This window comes from Alligator sinensis, unplaced genomic scaffold, assembly GCF_000455745.1.
Source record: "Alligator sinensis unplaced genomic scaffold, ASM45574v1 scaffold706_1, whole genome shotgun sequence".
In the NCBI taxonomy this organism is placed as follows: Eukaryota; Metazoa; Chordata; order Crocodylia; family Alligatoridae; genus Alligator; species Alligator sinensis.
Window position 1 is genome coordinate 646,366 of NW_005842683.1, and position 8,787 is coordinate 655,152.

The window sequence follows — 8,787 nt, forward strand, 5'->3', positions numbered from 1 at the left end:
ACAGGAAAACCAAGGCCAACATTTGACCCTTGCTGAACCAGATGGGACAACTGACAACCAATGCCCAGGAAAAAGCAAACTTGATAAACATGTACTTTGCGTCAGTTTTTCACCAGTCCCATGGGACGCCCCTGCCCACTGCAGGACAGGGAGGCCCGGGTGAGGGAGATTCCTTACCATCCATCAAAGCTGAGCTCATGAAGGAACACCTTGACAGGCTGGATACCTTCAAGTCAGCCCGCCCTGATGGTCTACACCCAAGCATACTGAAAGAGCTGGCAAGCATCATAGCTCAGCCCCTGGCATGGATCTTGGCACAGATCATGGCATGGATCTTGCCCGAAGATCGGAAGCAGGCCAGTGTGGAAAAAGGGAGGAAAGTAGATCTGGCAAACTACAGACCCACCATCCTGACCTCTATCCTGGGGAAGCTCATGGAAAAGATTATCAAAAAGGCCATTCTATACAGGCTAGCTGACGGCAATATCCTGATGGATACCCAGCATGGATTTGTTGCGGGTAGGTCTTGCTTGACCAATCTCATTTTCTTTCACGACCAGGTGATCTATCACCTGGACAAGAGGGAAGTTATTGATGTCATATATCTTAACATTAAAAAAGCCTTCGATCTGGTATCCCATGATCACCTCTTGGCAAAACTAGCCAACTGCAGCCTCAACCTCACCATGATCTGCTGGCTGGGAAACTGGATCCGCGGCAGGACCCAGAGGGTGGTGGTTGATGGAAGTCAATTGTAGTGGTGTGCTGTGACCAGTGGGGTCCCTCAAGACTCTGTCCTAGGGCCTTTACTTTTTAACGTCTTCATCAATGATGTATACACTGATGTCAAAAGTGGGCTGGCCAAGTTCACTGACAACACCAAACTCCGGGGTAAAGCATTCACACTTGAGGACAGGAGGGTGATCCAGGCAAATCTTGACAGGCTCATGAAATGGGCAGATGAGAACCTGATGGTGTTTAACACCCCAAAAATGCAAAGTTCTCCAATTTGGGAAGAAAAACCTGCAGCATGCTTATAGGCCCGGCAGTGCCACACTGACTAGCACTATGAATGAGAGGGACTTGGGGGTCAGGATTTACCACAAGATGAACATGAGCCTTCAATGTGATGCTGTGGCTAGTAAAGCAAGCAAAACCCTGGCTTGCATCCATAGATGCTTCTCAAGCAAATCCTAGGACTTCATTCTCCCATTGTACTCAGCCTTGGTGAGGCCACAGCTGGAGTACTGCGTCCAGTTTTGGGCTCCACAATTTAAAAAGGATGCGGAGAAGCTTGAGAGAGTGCAGAGGAGAGCCACGCGCATGATCAGAGGTCAGGATAACAGATCTTATGATGAGAGCCTGAGAGCCATGGGACTCTTTAGCCTGGAAAAGCATAGGCTAAAGGGTGATCTGGTGGCCACCTATAAGTTTATTAGGGGGGGTCACCAGGATCTGGGGGAATGTCTGTTCACCAGAGCATCCCAGGGGATGACAAGATCGAATGGTCACAAACTCCTCTGCAACCGTTTCAGGCTGGACATAAGGAAGAACTTCATTACTGTCCGAGCCCCCAAGGTTTGAAATAGACTGCCACCGGAGGTGGTTCAAGCACCCACTTTGAACACCTTCAGGACACTTTTACATGTTTATCTTGCTAGGATCTTCCTATGATCCCTGCTGACTTCCTGACCCCGGGCAGGGGGCTGCTCTCGATGATCCTCCGGGGTTCCTTCCAGCCCGAATGTCTATGAAGTCTCTGAAGTCTACTTGCGGTTCACTTCAGGGCCTGCCACTGAGCACATGGGGGACTGCCCCCATGCCCCACTGGCTCAGCAATCAGCCTCACCAGACCTAAGAGGCACCAGTCACTGAGTCGCAGGATGAAGGTGTGTTCTGTGTACTTCGCAGAGGACCCAGGAGTGGACTAGAAGTGTTTCTGGTCCATTTCCGGGTCCACCACTGAGTGCACTGGGGACCCTCCCACACTCCCATGGGACGTGCCATGCACCCCACGATCTCAGTGTTCATGAGCCACGTTGTACCTTAAGGTATGTGGAAAAACACACATAAAGCTGTGTCTATGTCCAAATCATCAAATCTCTCTGAATCAAATCGGAGACTTCTGATTCAGTTAGCAGAAATTAATGGGTCTTCTGATTCAATTCGGATTCAGCTGCTGAATTGGACCAAATCTCAGCTGAATCGAATCAGCAACCAAAGCTTCGCACAGCCCTACTGCTTATTACTGTTATGAGAATATTAGATTCTGAGATATACTTTCCCAGAAGATTCAATTTAAAGGGGCTTTAGATTATCGCAGGTAGGTCTCATCATGAGAAATTCTGCTGCCTGAAATTGAGGCAGTTGCTCCCATTTAGAGAAATAGGATTCTTCTAGTTTTGTGTAACAGGAATATCATATTTTTCAAAATGAATTCAACTTCCATTTGAAGGTACATAACATCATTACTCTTACAAGTTGAGAACTTCAGAAGACCTGAGTTTCTGAAGCTGCCATGAGCTAACTTTTAGTGTTACAAATTACGGAACAGCAATGCATTACAGGTCAAACTGGATTCCAGATGTCCTAGACCTAATTCTCTGATTACATGTTCTGTTCTACAAGAGCCTCATAGTACATATCCATTTGTGAGTCGTTTATCTAAAATGTGTTGCACTGATATGACATAACTTGCACTGTGCATAAATGAAAAGCTGGATGGTTTGAAAATCTGCATTTGCATTTAAAACACAATGAACTTTGCTTCTCTTTCTTTTGCAAATTTAATTACTTTCAATAAGGTAAAATAAAGAAGTTACACTAAGTGAAGCTTACAAGAATTCACACAGTTTAAGTCACAAATGAAGATGCATTTAACAGAAACTCACAAATTGCATATAACTAAAGATTCCCCAAAAAAGAATACCAAATTGTAGCTAACACAAGCAATAACGCTTCCCAGACAGAGAAGAAGAGTTTGCAGTCTAAACTGGAAACCACTGAAGTAGATCAGAGAGCTTTCCCAGAGCCACACCGCAGCCATGAACAGAACCAGGAGTAGTAGAATAACCTTCTCATCAAAATGTACTAGGTGTGACTATCTGTTCTCAACCCTAGGAGTCCAGATTTGGTCATCTACATGACATTTTTGGTCATGCACAGGTTGGCATTCTAATCCTGAGGAGACAGCTCTGCACTGTTCGATTACTTTATGCCATCAGAAAGTTGCAGACACTGGAAATGTGCAGGAGTAGCCAAAGCCCATATGTGTGCCTCTTTTAGGAATGCAGCAAGCACAGAATGGCCAGAAATTGAGTCAGATAAAATGTGTTACTATCACACATAGACTCAGAATTAGGAAAAGGTTGTTTGAGTCCCCCTTTGGACAACTAGGAGTCCAGGTTTCTAGGCCCTTTTCACTGAAAGAGGGATTGAACCTGGGTGTCCAGGTGAACCATGGGAGAAGGTGCCAGTACAGCACTCTAATCACAGGTAATCCATTAATTAGCTGCATATCTAGCATTTTTTAAAGTTAAGCCACTGCCCTTTTCTTTTAATAGTCATGAAGGAAAATGTGAGGGGAACATTCAGCCTGATTTGAAACAAGGGCCCCAGCTAGAACCCAGGGCTCCCTTTTTCCAGGACAGCATCCACTTTACAGAGCTGTATAACTTTCCCTTGTGCCCTTCCTCCTGGACTCACATACCTCCTTCTAGTGGCAGCCCAGGGACCAGCTTCAAAAGGTACATCAGACAAGGGCCTGCAAAATAACTGGCCTGTGGCATAGCAATAAGAGTGTTTTGCTAGAAAGTAGAACATGCATGCATGCATGTCCAGGAGCAGAATATCAACCTGTTCATCAGTGTAATTTCTGGCATATAAACAACCATGCAGATGATCAAGTGATATTTTTAGGTAGCCAGGAAAAACAGAAGGCCACCCTTAGTGTACTTCATTGTAATGAAGATACTTATAATAATGATAGTAAATAAATCAAGGTAAGTAATAAAGAATGCAAGAGTCTTTACTTTTCCAACAGAATTAAATATTCCAGATATTCCTATTAAAAGGGGTGCACAGTACCCTATAAATAGGAAATTCTTGTGACATTTTCATGGCAAAACTACTAGCCTAAAATATAAATATGTCTTTTTTCTCTAAAAAGCTGGTGAAATCTAGTTTACCTCAGTTTCTAAAAGTACTATTTTTACAATGTACCATTTTCATTTATCTCCTAAGTCCACTTTTATGTTCCACAATTTTCCCATGGCAGTTTTCACCTCTTCATTTCTCAGGGTATAAATCAAGGGGTTCAGCATAGGGGTGAAGACAGTGTAGAACACAGAGACAGTTTTATCCTCTGAGAAGGTTGTTGATGGTCGTAAGTACATGAAGATACATGGCCCAAAAAATATAATCACTACAGTGATGTGGGAGGCACATGTAGAGAGAGCTTTGAGGCACCCTTCAGAAGTTTGTCTCCTCAATGAGACTAAGATGACAACATATGATATAACTAAAACAACAAAACAAGTCAAAGAAATCATCCCAGTATTAGCAACAACAATGAGGCCAACAATGTAGGTGTCAGTACAAGCCAGTTTCAGCAAAGGGTGCACATCACAGAAATAGTGATCAATCTCATTAGGCCCACAGAATGGGAGCTGAGTGGTCAGGAGAGTCTGTATAATGGAATGCACAAAGCCCCCTGTCCAGCAACCCAACACCATCCAACCACACACACGCCCAGTCATGATGGCCATGTAATGAAGTGGTTTGCAGATAGCAATGTACCGATCATAAGCCATCACTGTGAGGAGGAATATCTCTGCACAACCAAGGAAATGAGAGAAGAAGAGCTGTGTCATACAGCCAGAGAATGAGATGGTCTTCCTCTCAACAAGGAAGTCTGAGATCATTTTGGGAGCTATAGATGTAGAGTAGCAAATGTCAACAACCGAAAGGTAGCTTAGAAAGAAATACATGGGGGAAATCAGACTTCTGCTGCTCTTGATAGTGATGATGATGAGGAGGTTTCCCACTACAATAAGTGCTTAGAAAATTGAAAACAGCACAAAACAGATTTGTTCTGACTCCCAATCTTGAGTAAGTCCCAATAAAACAAATTCAGATACATTATGTGCAGGTTCCATGTGGTCAATGCATATAATCAGTATTCAGCAAGATGTTAATTCACCTGCCGAGACACAAAATAAAGAAATGAACAGTAAACACCTATTCGACAATGAGTAGTGAAATACTGAGTTCTTTATTACAAAAAAAGGATGTTTGTTTTAAGAAGCTTGTTTTAGACCTGTACTCAGCGTGTCACACCTCAGTGAAAGGATATATGTGGCATTTCAGGAGGGAAAGCAATGCCCTTTATGTCCACACAGCATCCTGATGGTGCTTCTGCCCGTTGGTCTGTGACTGCTTATTTATCAGAGTTACCTCTGCTTATATTGCAGCTAACCTTCCACGAAAGGCATTCCTCTATATAGCACCTCCGGATATGCTGCGTAGCAGCACAGCTCTGCTGCCAGTATTAGTAGCTGTTACAGATGGATCACCTTAATGTCCAGCACAGAAAGATCCCTGTGGGAACCCTCCTGACCCATCCCCTTCCACTAACTGAAGAGCTCCTCCCAGAATATCAGTGTGGGGTTAGGGCATCAAGTGGCACAACTGACATGATCTTCAAAGCTTGCCAGCTTCAGGAACATTGCCAGAACATCAAGCTATGTTCATGTTTTTGTTTGACATCACAAAAAGCCTTTAACTCTATCAACTGAGGAGCACTATGTAGGATCCCTTCGGTTACCCATCGCAATGTATTTGTTTCTAACTTATTTTCTCCCGCCATGATGTATGCAAGTGGTTGTTGTCAGTAATCTATCTATTACAGATCCTGAGAGGTTAAGATGAGAGGCAAGCACCTCCCTCCCCCATGGAGGCAGGAACCAGGCACAGGAGAGGCCCACAGCCCCATCTATGTGTCCAGCCCCATCTGTGTGTCCAGCCCTAGCACCTGCCCTTTGGGGTGACGAGAAGCTCCAGCTTTGCAGTTGAGTAGTGACCCTAATGACTCAGTTGCACCAACAACCCCTGACCCGTGGCTCCCTCCCAGCAGCCTGTGGCCCATGCAGTGCCAGGCACATGGAGAAGACAGAAGGGGACGGGGCCCGGGCCAGGGCCACTCCTGTCAAAGGTCACTGAACAGTAGACAGTAGGAGGTAAATGGTATAAACATAATTCTTGTTTAACAATTTCACCATGTATGTCTCCAAACAGAATAGCAGTTTGGAATATGGAGACTAGTGTTAAAAAGGTAGAACTCAGTCTAAGATTTGCTCCCTGCAGCCTGTGCCTCTCCTCTGCCCCCACCCTACACCAAAGGGCGGCTGTCCGTTCTGTTTCCTAACAGACTAAACTACACCACATACAGAAAACAATTGTTTTTCCCCTGGCTTTTTGAATGTCCTAGCCTAGCATATGTCTCCTGCTCCCTGGGAAAATACTTTAACCACTGAGTAATAGTGATTGAACTTGGAACAACCTGCCCCCTCCTCTATTTCAATTCTGGCAGGCACAGAAACAGGACAATAAATCACAATAATAAATAACAACAATAAATACCACACTTATAATAATTGCAACTTATCCTCTAGTAAGAAAAAACACAATTATTTTTCTTTGACATTCCACATTTGCCATTATTGCTTCAGCTCTGCTTTTAAATGAAACAAGTGCATCTGGAACGTTCTGAGATTCTGGTAGGGCAATTAGGGGCTTTTGGAGGGGCATTGAAAGAGAGCACTATGTCCCTTGACCACGTTTATGCATTCAGCGATATGGAAGGTTCAGAGATGGTCCTAGTTGGGGAACTGAAATCAGCAGAGGAGGGGAGGATGTTCTGTGATGTATAAGGAGCTCTGTGGGTCTGTCTATACTGACTCTAACATCATGATATGGTGATACACTTAGACTATGCCTTTTTGTCCATAGGTGGGGGATCCCTAGCCCTTCCCCTGACTGCTGACCCTATTAATGGTGGGAGAGATGGCGAGGTGCCCAGCCTCAGTCTAGCCACTGCTTCCATCTGGACTGGGATTGAGGACAAGGGTTTAGGTTACATCACCCTGAAAAAAATCCTCTGGATTAGGTTAATGTGCTCAGAGACCTAAAGAGATACTTTCTTAAGTGCCTCACATAGCAAAGATCAATTCTGAATTAGCTCTGTATTTCTCCAGGATGATTTTTCCCTCTCTCTTCTAGGAAGAGAAACAGCTATTATCTGCCATTGTTCTAGGCAGTTTTATTGGGCATGTGGCTACTCGGTAAAACCAGAAAAGTGCAAGGTTTCTAACAAATGCTTCATCCTGGAAGTATTTTGAATTGATTTGAATTCAATGTATTAAATTTCCTTCATTCCAAAAAAGGCTTTTCATTAATGGATTGACATGCTTTGACATGTTTAACTGTGAAAAAGAAAGAAGTAGAGATGGAGCAAGGAGGAGAGGTGTATGAGGCTGGATAAATGGGCGAGGAGACAGATGGATAGCATTTTATAGTTATGTGCCCATTTTTTATGACTCAAATTAACATATTTTATAAATTAAAATAATGAAAAATGAACAATGCAGTGATTATAAAAAGATGGAAAAAAGGATTGAAACAGTGTTTTGGAGTCATACTTTAATTCAATTATTTTCATTGTAACAGATTGACTAAGAGAATCAGAGTTCACAAAAGAACTTAAAAATCCTTTTCTATTTGATTAAGCAGGTGCACATGAATGTGGCCTGTGGAGGTGGAAGGGAGAACAGCTAAATATTTAGACATGCTAAGTAAAAACAAAGATTGAAAAATGTTATTACAGTTACCTGGAAGATGGTAGGTTTTATATCCACAGAGCTTCAATGTGTCCAGGTAGTGAAGATAATCCAGCCTGATCAGCAGTAAGCACTAACAGAATGAGAAGGGCTGTTCCTTGCAGGATCTAATTCTTTCTCCACTGCTGATCTTATATTTTGTTGAATTTACCTAAACAGCTCTCTGTACAAGCCTTGAGATCAGATTTTTCTTACTTTCTTTCAAAATGTGACAGCAGTAAATCATTAAAGTAGAGATGGGGGGCAATGAAAAGAGCAGAGGAATCCTTTTACATCTGCATGTCCCCCTGCTCAGAAAGTCTCAGAGGCCAGCTCTGCCTTTGAAATGAACTCATCGAATAAACTGTTTCTGTCCTACATTTTGGGAAAAGCTGCCTGTCTTCCTTGCCTGTGCAGTTTCAACAGAAATCATTAAAATCAAACACATAGAGGTAACATGTCATTGCCCTAGATAATGAGTTCCCAGAAGCATTTCAAAACTGATCAGTTGCAAAGACTTGATGAAGAAGCACCTAAATTAGGCTGCTTTAGATATGTAATGGAGGCAAACTTTTAATAGCCTGCTGCAGTAGTTTTCTGAATCTCACATTTTCAGTTAGATGTCAACCCCTTCAGCTCCTCACATTTTCATTGTAGGTTTGAACCTTTTTATCCTGAGCAATAGGACTGTGCAAAGCTTCATTCACTGATTTGATTTGACGGAGATTCAGCCCGATTCAGTGGCCCTCAGTACTTGGCAGCAGACCCGGAAGCAGACTAAAAGCAATTCCGGTCCACTTCTGGGTCCGTCGTGGTGTGCACAGTCCCCAACTCCCTCCCCCGCCCCACTCTCCACAGCCCCTCCCTGCTTGGTGACTGGTGCCTCCTTGGTTGGGGTGGGGGCACCTGGGGT

General features: G+C 43.6%; 1 pseudogene; it reads right to left on the reverse strand.

Moving 5' to 3' along the window:
- Positions 1 to 4,226: 4,226 nt before the first annotated feature.
- Positions 4,227 to 5,168, reverse strand: LOC102378002 (annotated as a pseudogene).
- Between the last annotated feature and the right edge of the window lie 3,619 nt (positions 5,169 to 8,787).